The following is a 12,166-nucleotide window of genomic DNA, read 5'->3' as shown; positions in this document are numbered from 1 at the left end:
AGGCCCTCTGTCTGGTTCCCTGTAACTTCACTTCTCGGAGTGAGGGAACCACCAGAAAGCCCTTGGAGCTGGACCTCAGTGTGGAGACGCTCCTTCAGGTATACTGGGCCGAGGCTGCTTTGCTCATGTAACCATATACATCCCTCTGAACAATGCTGGCTGCTCAGGAGGGACCCTGTTTTCTGGAAAGAATGAGCTATGTGTTAGTTTCTGTTTCTCACTGTGCAGCTGCTGCGTGGAGTCACAGGACTCTGTTTACATTCCTGGGATTCCATACTATTGGAGTCTCACGGGAAAGGGAGACTGGATGTGACGTTAGTGGTTTCCTGTTTCCTTTGTTCCTTTGTTCAGTTGCTCTCTGCTTTCATAGAGAGAGGATGTCTTTTCTGTTCTGCGTAGTTTAGAAAGAAAACTCTTTACAATGTGGCCAAACCTCTCGTCTCTTCCCTGTGCTGGGAACCCTGCTGGATAGAATGTGCTTGAGGCCTTATCAAAGGCTAAGGTCATTAAACACATTGGAGGCGATTTCATAGGCTCGGCTCGGAGGAAGATGAGGCCCTATCGGCTTGGCCGAGCGGAGTTCCGACACTATGTCTCTCCTCCTGTTCTCCAGCTCCCCATGATTATGCTTTCTCTAGTAACACAGCAAACTGCCTTATACTGTTCCATCTATCTCATCACTGTCCACACACTGACTGGCAGCTGCTCTCCAGAGCTTCAAACTGGGGTCTTTACCAGCCCTACGTGGAGATGTCAGGGATTGAACTTCCTACAAGCAGATTAGATGCTGTGCCACTAAGCCGCAGTCCTTCCCTGTGAAGTTATCCAGAGTTGTATTTGAAAACAAACCACACACCACAGGCCATTAATTTGCACACAAACATGATTTAGTGTATTCAGTTTGCAAAGGTAAGCCTTTTGGCAAAGCAAATGCATAAATTGCAGAAAAATCTCCTCCCCCCCCCCATTCTCCGCCTCCAATACACAACAATTGTCCTCTTTTTAAAGGCTTTTAAAATTATTTAGACTAGATTAGAGCTCAGGGTAGCTTTTTGATTTCTTCCTTGATGCTTAAAAAAAACCCACATCCTGGAGCTCTTTTGTCCTGTGTTGCCCTCTGAGCAGAGACACTAATTGAAGATCTCCTTCTTCTTTTTTTGTAAAGAAGAAAGAAAAAGGGAGGAAAGAGCCTCCAATTTACTAAATGGATCTCTTTTTGTTCTGAGGACCAAGCCTTTGTTAATCCTGTCCTTTTCAATCTTTGCACCCTATCAGGTTTATATAAAGCGTCTGCAGAGAACTGGTAGCTGAGTTTGTGTTGGACAACAGGAGTGGCAATGATCTAGGCACCAAAAGAGGAGGGGATGGCTTGGTAGGAAATAACTTCTGCAAAATTAAAGGAGGTAGTGGACTAATAATAATAATAATAATAATAATAATAATAATAATAATAATAATATATTTATTAGACTTATTAGTCATGTGTCAGACAAAGGTCTCCAAGCGACTTATGACATATTTTAAAACATCAGCATAAGTAAGTAAAAATGCACTTTTGTGTGAACACATTCACACAAAAACACATAGAATTCATTAAAAAGCATACACAAAGAGAGAAGCAGGGTGGGTGGGGAGGCACCTTCATTATTCTGCTTTCGGCAAATACTGAAGACACACCTTTTCTCTCTGACTTTTGACTCTTGAGATATATATTTTTAGGATCCACTTTATTTTTGTAGTTTTAAATTGTTTTAAACTGTTTTTAATAATGCATAATATTGTGTTTTAATTGTTGTAACCCACCCTGGGACCTTAGGATGAGGGGATGGTAATAAAGTGTAGTAGTAGTAGTAGTAGTAGTAGTAGTAGTAATAATAATAATAATAATAATAATAATAATAATAATAATAATAATAGATGTTGGTAGGGATAGGCTCAGTCAGCAGAGCACGAGACTCATAATCTTAGGGTCGTGGGTTCAGGCCCCACGTTTGGGCAACAAGATTCCTGCATTGCAAGGGGTTGGACTAGATGACCCCTGTGGTCCCTTCCAGCTCTACAATTCTATGATTCTATTATTCTTAGTAATAAATTTCAAATGTAGAAAAGCAAGGTGGTGCTTGGAACACGGCACAGGTGACTGTCTGGAACCCTGAACAGAGAGGAGTACCATATTTTAAATTGCAATGGTTTACAGATCCTGCTTCCATTGTTGAATTTCCTAAGCACCCCCCCACACATGTTTCCGGTCTGGGACCCTGTCAAATACCTTCCATGGTCCTCTGCATTGCCAGTCAGCATTGCTGTAGTGCATTTACACCTCACTCTTCGCTACCTGAAGTAGACAAGGTGGCGTAAGTAATGCATTATTTGGGTTTTAAAAAATCCCACCGGGAGGCTCTCTCAATGAAGCCATATGGCCTAATTGTTAAACAGCTGGACTGTCGAAATAACCATTCCACAAGCCTCCCACCATCTGCACAAATTTAATTTTCTTTCTGTTTGGGGAATAGGTTGGTATAATACAGCAACAGGACGGTCAAGCTATCTTCTGATTTGGAAAGTGAAATAAGGCTGAGCCTTCCCTGATCAGTGTAAAAACTGCCTGGATGTGAGAAATGCCAGCTCAGCGTTTTCTGAATTTTCTGTATCTTATTTCCACCCCACAATCCTGTTAGAAAACATTTGGGAAAGGGGCAAAAAAAATAACCACCACACATCTTTGATCGTAAGGGGAACGTTAAAAACTTCCAGCATTTTAGCAATTTAAACACGTTTCACTGTGTAATGTCTTTTTTTAAACCTCCTGGAGAAGTGCCCATTAAAAGTTTGCATCAGTTGCCTTTGTGCAGAATGCATCTGGGTGTGTCAATCAGCACTCGTGTCTTCTCAGCACTGCTATTTAAATTAACAGAAACAAGACATTTCATTATTTGGAAGCATTCCACACATGCAAAATAATAATAATAATAAAATTCCTGGACTGCTTAGGCAGATGCGCAAAACGATTTCAAGGCTAAGGCAGACTGAAGACTCACAGATCTAAGAACATGGGGATGTGGGAGACTGCCACACACCAAATCTGAAATTGTTCAGTATTGTGTGTGCTTGCTTTATTCAACTTGGTGTCCTTTGGGTGTTTTGAACTAAAATTCCCATCAGGCTTAGTCAGTGGAATGGAACTGTCTACTCCAGTACAGCCATACTGTTTAAAACAATTCTTTATTGCTTAATTGTTTGCATTTCTAAGTCATGTACATAAAAGCGGTCCACAGAAAATGGGACAATAAAAAAACATACAAGTAAACCAAACACTACCTTAAAATGCTTGCTGGAACAAGAAAACCTGAGCCATGTACCTGAAGTTCAGCAAAGAGTGTACCTGTCTAGTCTCAGTTCACAGGCTTGGGACCACTGCACTGAATGCATGGCTTCTGGTAGTTATGAGCAGTGCATCTGAGCCATGAGGGACTGCCAACAGAGACTCCCATTAATTGGGCATGTATAATCCCATGACGGGGTGAGCTCTCGTTGCTCGGTCCCAGCTCCTGCCAACCTAGCAGTTCGAAAGCACGTCAAAGTGCAAGTAGATAAATAGGTACCGCTCCGGCGGGAAGGTAAACAGCGTTTCCGTGCACTGCTCTGGTTTGCCAGAAGCGGCTTTGTCATGCTGGCCACATGACCCGGAAGCTGTACACTGACTCCCTCGGCCAGTAAAGCGAGATGAGCGCCGCAACCCCAGAGTCGGCCACGACTGGACCTAATGGTCAGGGGTCCCTTTACCTTTATGAGGGATCAAGTGGTCCTTAAGATATCCTGGACCCTCCTTGCTAGAAAGAACTATTTGTAACTGAGAACAGATAGCTGGGGTTTGCTCTCCCCTCCCCCTTTCTTCCCAATCCCTTTTGCTTTTGTGTTGTGTCTTTCAAATTGTAATCCTAAGGGCAGGAGCTGTCATTGGAAGCTGCTCTGGGAGCCTTTTGGGAGAGGGAGTGTTGACATGCTGGTGTCGGCATTTTTAAAACTATAAAGGCAGGGAATGTTTGTCCTTCCAAATGTTGCTAGACTACAGCTGTCGCCACCCTAGGTTGGCCTGATTTGAGTTGGAGTCCAACTGAACGGGGGGCAGGGGGCGGGGGGGGACACAGCAGGGCTGCATTTAGGTTTGATGAGGCCCTAAGCTGCTGAAGGTAATGGGGCCCTTTATATGTCCAGCTGTCCTTTGTCAACAACAAATTGCCGCTGTTTTTGTGTTGGATATATGCTATATGGTAATTTATAGACCTAATAGGTATCTAAAGCCATTTGCACATGTTGCCATGTAACCAGTCCATGCAGAATGTAGGCACCCTATATATAGAAATGAGCAAACCAGTGACATTTTAGGGAGCAAGCTAGCAGGCAGGGCCCATTACTTACATCATAGGAGCCTACACAACACAAAACACTGTTGCTGTATGTAGGTTTTTGTTTTTTTATCTTATATTTTGGAAATGTACATCCAGTTTTTTTCCCTTTAAAATTTTTGGGGACCCACCCTAAGCTATAGCTTGTTTAGCTTATACGTAAATCTGGCACTGGGAGGGGTGTGTGTCTCAGGTTCCCCATCCCTGTTACATCAGAGTCAAGCTCCTGTAACTTTAAGGATGCTCCTGATCCTGCAGTTTGGTGCTAAAGGTGGACAAAAAAGGCTCTGTGTCTCTGCTCTGTATAGGTTCTGCTTTCTTTCATTCTGTGTGCTCAGGGTCTGTTCCCGCCCCCCTTGTTTCCCCAAAAGATCCTGCAGGCTTCATTGCTAGTCTGCATTGCTAGTCTGGGGCAACCATGTTGACATCGCGGAGATCAATAAGGTCACGTGAAGCAGAAATGACACTGTGAGAAATAAAACACATGCTTACAATTAAAGGTGGGGTTCTTCCTCCCGCCCAGCACCCCTTTCCCTCTGTCCATCTCTCTCAACCTCAATAGATTTATTTCTGCTTTTTCTGTTCCGGCAAACTTCTTTGTCATCCTCTCTTAACAAAAAGAAAAAGAAAACACAGGAGCTGCCTAAATCAAGATGACCTTTAAAAAAAAAAAGGCTCGATGTGCACGGTCAAATTTTGAGATACCATCTTTCCCACTTTGTCCTTTTGTATTCCCTACCAGCTGTGCCCCTCTTTAAACCTGTCCCCTTGTTCTCCACCCGCTTTCACCAGCCATACAATAGCCCTGAACTTCAGGGAGGCTGAAAAAGAACAAATCACCCCCAAACATTCCCTCATTGATTCCAGAGGGGCAGCTGCTCAAAGCTGTTCCTCTCCCCTCCCCACCATCCAGTTTTTAACAGAAATGAAAATGAATCAATATCGCAACAAGAGGGCTGGAAGTGCCTTTGAAGAATCCCGATAAATAAAAGCCTACGACGGCAAAGCTGGCTCATTGGTCACAACCTAATTAAACTCCCAGATGTTAATTGAGTCTTTTGGAGCTTGTCTGGAGCTTCAGCAGTTGCAGAGAACTGAGTGGAGGATTGTTCTTGCGATTTAAACTTCCGGAGAGTAAATGGGGCCGTTTCCCAGCTAAATAATCTGTTGTGGAACGAGGTCTGGTCACAAGGCATGCATGTTGCAGGCTTTCCAAAGCTGGGGCCCTCCAGATGTTTGGGTGTCTAGGGCTATGTCAACAAATTATGATAAGACTCCCATGCATCCAATGTATGGTGCAGGGTTTTGTGGCGCTTGCTTTACTTTTGAGGTGTGGCCTTTTTCTTTATCCTGCAAAACATCTCACTGGCTGGTGCAAAGGTCTCAGGGCCACATGTCTTCCTAGGACTGAAAGAGAAGGCTCTTAAGTGGTCTGTGTTATAATCTCTCATTTGCTTAATAGCCCACTTTATTTTGGCAAGGCCCCACTTCATTCCACTTATCGCCTTTTTAAATCAAGCCAGCTCTGGGCTGCTAAACAGTCTCTGTGTTGTCCCAGTGATGCATTATGGCCAAGAGAAAACGTATTGGCACCTTCTTGGGAGCCAAAACTAAGGATGTGCATTTAAAAATAGCTCCTGTTAAAATTTGCTTGCAACAGCTGCCCACACCAGGTGAAGGGTTCCGTATGGCCCTCTCTGTACTTGATAAGAGCAATGCCTCTTTCGTCTCCCATCTGGAACATAACTCTGTGAGTTCTGAGAGCGTTGCTATGTGTTAAATATGCCTGATTTCTTTTGGATGTCTTCCATATTTTGAATCTATGATGCCTATGAGAAAGAAGGATGCAAGGAAGCTGAGGATCTCAGGGCTGGACAGTTTCTTCCTGTGATCTTATCCTAAGTACTAGGAACACAGGAGGCTGCTTGAACTGAGTCAGAACATTGGTCCATCTAGCTCAATATTGACTGGCATCAGCTCTCCAGGTTTTCCAACAGGAGTCTTTTCCCAGCCCTACCTGGAGATGCTCAGGGTTGACCCTTCTGCATGTCTAGTAGGTGCTCTGCCCCTGAGCTACGGCTCTTCTATTCAGGAGGGAGGTGCAGAATGGTGGGCACCAACATATTGTGTGAGATGAGAGACTCCTTTATCATTTACAGAAACCCAACAGCATGCTGATCTGTGCTCTGCTCATCCAGAGGAGTGATACAGGCCATGTCCAGAGTGCTTATAGTTCATTGTGGATAGACAGTGGGGAAGCACCAGAGCTCAGAGGTAGGTGACTACCCTTGAGGTCCTCCAATAGTCTACTTGATGTGGCTATGTGTAGGGCAGCTGTGCTGGCTGGGGCTGATTAGAATTGCAGTCAGAGTTATAGTGGTTCAGGGTTCTGAGGCTTTAGGGGGCGGACAAAGACTGGTTACTAATTTTGCAGCAGGGCCCCAGCAGAGTCACTCTCCCTAGCATCCCTAGTGCCTCCCAGTCAGCATGAAAGATGAGCTTTTTAGCCACTGAGACGTAGTCTTCTCACCCTTTGTTCTGAGTAGAACCAGTCCCAGTGAAAGGAGGTGTTACGGTCCAGTTTATGGGTGGTCGAAGTCCCGGCTGAGGACGTCGGGACCGGGGGCAAGATGACGGGGTGGGAGCAGGAACAGAGTCTGAAGGCCAGGAGTCCAGAAGTCAAGGATCTGAGGGTCAGAGAGCCAGGAGTCAAGAAGCCAAGGATCCGAGGATCAGGAAGCAAGGAGTCAAGAAACCAAATGCAGGAAGCTTGTTGCTGTGGCAAAGAGCCAAAGGGAAATGCTGACCTTGTATCCCTTCCCAGCTCTTGCCACCAGGTGCTGTGAGTTACCAATCGGCCTCACCTGTGTGGCCATGCCTTGCCTCTTCAGAACAAACTTAGGAAAGCCCCAGTCCTGCGAAGCCCTGCTGGTCACAGGGCCTGGCTCCGGCACGCAGTTCTGACTGAAGGTGAGTCAGTCATTAAGGGTTAGCTCCTAGGGTCAATCTGGAGAAGGCACATAGGAAGAACATTAAGGGTGAATTGTTCTGTATGCCCCAAAGCTAAGCATTTTGGAATAATGAAAATGCAAGGTGCTTCCGATTCAAGAGAATGGTGTGCAAGTTTTGTTACGTACAATGGAACTTCAAGCAAAAGGCAAATTAAGCCACTTCAAAGGGAAGGTACTGGAACACCCCAAATTATTTGCCTATATATGGGCCCAAATAATAGTTCTTCTAGCTGAAAGGCAGCACGTGGAGATCTGCATTGACCATTGCAATATATCTCTAATTATTATCATTGTTTAATAATATCATGATTGTGTAATCTTAGAAGGGGCCGTGGCTGTGAGTATTGTTCTGAAATTCCACTACGCTAGTAGTTGTAGTCTAAAGCATATAGAGGACATCAGGATGGGGTAGGAAGAGGGAAGAGTATGTCAATATTGCTTTCTTTCAGTTTTATCTTTTTGAATTTTAAGTTCAGTTTGCGCCGTCTCTGCAAATACTTGCAATTCTTTTTAAAGTCTGCATTTAAGCTTGTACTCATTTTCAGCCACATTTCATCCATAATAATTTGTGTGCATATTTCTTGCAATATATACACAACTTTGTCTACTATATGCACTTTTGCAAGCTATTTCCCCTGACATAATTCATTTTTGCATGCTAATAAACACTTCTTTTTTGGTGCACTTTTCAACAAGGTGCACATTCATTGGTTGGAGAAATGTAAATTTCACAGAAATTTTGTGTTTTGGTTCAGGAAGTACAAATTTGGTATCAAAATGCAAACTTGGGCCAAATGCTTTGCCCACCACTTCCTACACCAGCACCAGCTCCATATGTGGATGAATCCTTTAAAAAATAATAATTTCCTGTTCTGTTCTCATGGTTTGGAAGGAGGAGAGTAAAGTTAGGTGAGTTGTTGCAAAGGACTCTGCCAAAATGCGGAGTTTATGGCCTCTTGGCACACGCATGCACACACAGGATATGGAATGAGGCCTTGCTTCCAAAAGGAAGTGAAATGACTGAAAAACTTTATAAATGATAATATTGGTGAACTGCAGGGAAAGAACAGAACAGAGGAAAAGGTTTAAGCACATGGATTCTTGAGTCACGTGCTGTGCTGATTCAGCAGGTATGTTAACTACATTATCCCATTGAAGACGTTCGTAATTCATCGCTAAGTGTACTAATGGCAGTTTAGGGCCATGTGGCCAGTAAGTTGGCCATCTCTTGGCGGATATTAAACGCTGGGAATAATAAAGGGGAATGTTATTGTATTAACTTTATTGATTTAGCAGGATTGATTGAGCCTGTCTCCCTGCGGAAGAGGGAGGGGATTTGCTTTTTTGCTGGAATGGCATCATTTTTTCCCTTTCTTTGCTTCTTTAAGCCAGTGGCTTAGAACCCTGGCTGTGCTCACATCCAAAAGTTGCGCTATTTGCATATCTCATTTACTGTGTCATTAGCAAGGCGTTGTAGCTCTGCACATGAGGGAGTTGGAGTGTGTGGTTCCTTCACTCTTTATGTCTGTATTCGATTCCCCACTCTTTCCTTTCATAATTGGAACTCTGTGTCTTTTTGACAGCCCACTCATAGACGCATAGAATTGTACCTTTGGAAGAGACCACAAGGGTCATGTAGCTGAACCCCCTGCAATGCAGGAGTCTTTTCCCCAACGTGTACTTTCACATTTAAAAGTTCTGCACCCGTGCTAAGTATTATTACTATGATTATATTATGCAGCTGTATGTATATGTACATAAGAGTTGTTTTAAACTGCTTTTAATATTGTGCCTTAATGCTGTAACCCAGGCATCCCCAAACTTGGCCCTCCAGCTGTTTTGGGACTACAAATCCCATCATCCCTAGCTAACAGGACTAGTGGTCAGGGATGGTGGGAACTGTAGTCCCAAAACAGCTGGAGGGCCAAGTTTGGCGATGCCTGCTGTAACCCATCCTGGGACCTTTGGGTGAATGGTTGTGTAATAGATAAATAATAGTCATATTTGAAGCACTTTAAAGCTCCATATAAATGCTTAGTAATGATGCCACCACTGTGGCTGCCCCCCCTTAAGAAGTTGCCTTAAAGCAAGTCCATCTAGCTCACTGACTGGCAGCAGCTATCTGGGGTATTAGGCAGGGAGCCTCTCCATGCCCTACCTGGAGAACCTGGGGATTGAACCTGGAACCTTCTGCATACAAATCAGGTGCTCTTAGCTATGGATGTTTCTCCTGAACACTGAAAGCTGCTTTCCACCAAATCGTATCAAGCACCCAGCATTGTCTGTATTGTCTAGCAGTGGCTCCCCAGAATTCCAGACACCCCTGCCTCAAGTTGCTGGGGATCGGACCTTTGACCTTCTATATGCAAAGCGTTTAGCTACTCATGCAGGCCTGCAGAAAACCCTGTTCCTGAGCAGTTGCTTTAGCAATCTTTGGATTTGAAAATTGGCACCAGGGTTTGGAGGGTTGGAGATTAAGATGTGTTAAGAGTTGGATTTAGTCCGCCGGCATGTTTCACTGTGGCTTGAGCTGGAGCCAAACTGGCGACTGCAATTAAAAAAGGCAAGAAGCAATAAACATCGAGTGGATCTGTTTTCCCAGCTCCCATCTGTAGGCTTCCTCCCCCCCACCCTCGTTTCTTTTTAAATTCCATGCTGAGGAATGATTGCCGCATGACCTTGAACGCGGCCCAATATCTCATGCTAAACGCATTTGCAACCAAGTTGGCTGTTTTGGCAGGGCTTTGATGTAGGTCGTTTTATTACCAGGCTGAATCCAACTCCATACTAATCTTCTACTCATGCCAAGAATGCTAATAATAAACTAATCAATGAGGTGCTGGATTGTTCTTGTGAAATGGTCCGTCATGATGGGGCAGGGTGGGGGAGAGATGCAAAAGTGGTGGAACAGTCTGCTCACAAGAAGGACTGGCTGTTGCCCTGGGTGGTGAAAACGATGTTACCTTTGCTTGCTTGCTTGCAAGAGAGAGTTTTCTTTACCCCTGGGGTCTCTGGCAGTATGCAGAATAGGGCAGTGCCTAAGAGCGCAGGCTCATCTTTATTTTAGTTTGACCTTTTGGTACAAGTAATTTTTATAGTTCCATTAAATGGCGAGATCGTTTGCAAAAGTACATTAGGAAGAGTGCCGTGGGGACCACTATCCTATTATGTGGAATGTTAATAGAATGAAAAATTAATTAAATGCTAAAGATTACAGCAGGACACATTCTTTTCTCTCTTTCTCTCTCTCCCACCCCACCAAAAAATACTAATTCATGGGACAGATATAGAAACTTGCAGTAACTGCAACTCAATTTTCAAGTGGGAGGGTAGATTTGATGTATTGAACCCAAAGCTGCCATTTTCAGTGTAGGCAGTTAATCAAAACTTCTTCTCTTCAGAGGTGCAAAGCATCTTTCAAACCCTCTAGCTCATTTGTCTTCCGAACTCTGCCTAGTAAGTCTTTCTATTTCCATTTTGCAGCGAGAATAATTGAGGCCACTCAAGATTATCGGGTAAAGTCAGGACTTTTCAGAATTCAGATTCCTCTTCATAATTGCTTGGGTCCAATTCTTGTCTACCACTGGCTTGTGCTGTAGGAAGGGATGGGACTCAATGGTAGAACATCTACTCTGCATGCAGAATGTCTGGGTTGGACTGATAGACTGGTTATAGAGCTGCTGCCAGTCAGTGCAGTCATTACTGAGCTACATGGACCAATGGCCTGAGTCTGTATAAGGCAACTTCCCATATTCTTAGGTTTCTTTTTTAATGCCCAGGTTTCTGTGCAAGAGATATTTTAAGGATTATTGAGATAAAGTCTGCAAAGCTCTTTAAATGCTAAGGAAAAGCACAATGTAAGACTTGGATTTTTAAGTGCTCAGTAGAGTTGTGGCAACAGGGTGTCTGGCTGCTAATTACAGTCTGATGCTGCACTGTAAAATCCAGCCATTAAAACTGACTATTGGATAACATTGTGTGTGTGTGTGTGTGTGTGTGTGTGTGTGTACTCTTTTTAGTATAGCTCTCCAATCAGGAGGAGGTGGGAATGACACTGTAACAAATGTCTTATTTTCTGATATCTTACAAATTTGGTTGAATACAATACAATACAATACAATACAATACAATACAATACTGATTTGCTGTTTTTGTTGCACCAAAGTAACAAAATATTGTTCACACATTTAGCAATTTTGTGAATTACTTTCTTTTTCAAACGTCAGACGTGGGCCCCCAGATTCAGACTGGGATCCTGGTAGTGATGGTGGGGGTGTTTGTGGCTTTAACCCTTTAATTCTCCCCCAGACTGTAATTCTGATTCATCCCAGTCTCCTTGCACCCACAATTACACTAGGAGGGGAAAGCTTCCAGTGGCACAAAGATACCCCTCCAATGTAAATAGTAGGTTGGAACTTCCAGCCTGGATTGGTATGGCGGCAGCAGGGGGAGGGTTAATGCTCTCTAAATCTGCATCAGGATCCTCACAGAGATCAGGTCTTCTGATTGTGTGAATGCCACATCGTCTGGTTAACTCTGAGCTTATATCTTGATCAAAGCAACATCTATCTTTCAGATCCTGCAAGGTTTGACCTCTCCCTGCTGTATCTGAATCCAGTGAATAGCCTAGTTCGGACATAACACTAAACCATTGTCTTATATTGCTGGAACAAGCTGCAGGGGAGCCTCAGACTTACGCACCCTCCCCCCTCTTCCAGTGCAGCTGTAAGGAGGGGCTAAGGCTCATTC

At 44.0% G+C, this 12,166-nt stretch overlaps 2 protein-coding genes and 1 long non-coding RNA gene across 9 annotated transcripts in view; 2 read left to right on the top strand and 1 right to left on the bottom strand.

The window, feature by feature from the left end:
* Window positions 1-12,166, bottom strand: part of LOC310749660 (tigger transposable element-derived protein 1-like) — a 462,962-nt gene that overhangs the window by 155,967 nt on the left and 294,829 nt on the right. The gene's annotated exons all lie outside the window — the stretch shown is intronic.
* MEGF11 (multiple EGF like domains 11) overlaps window positions 1-12,166 on the top strand; it is a 331,350-nt gene that overhangs the window by 98,780 nt on the left and 220,404 nt on the right. The window lies entirely within an intron of this gene.
* Window positions 1-12,166, top strand: part of LOC310749843 — a 313,237-nt gene that overhangs the window by 80,667 nt on the left and 220,404 nt on the right. The window lies entirely within an intron of this gene.

The sequence above is a fragment of the Podarcis filfolensis genome (assembly GCF_964270895.1).
Source record: "Podarcis filfolensis genome assembly, chromosome: 14".
NCBI lineage: Eukaryota > Metazoa > Chordata > Lepidosauria > Squamata > Lacertidae > Podarcis > Podarcis filfolensis.
Note: the sequence above shows the minus strand (reverse complement) of the source record. Positions and strands in the feature narration are given on the sequence as shown.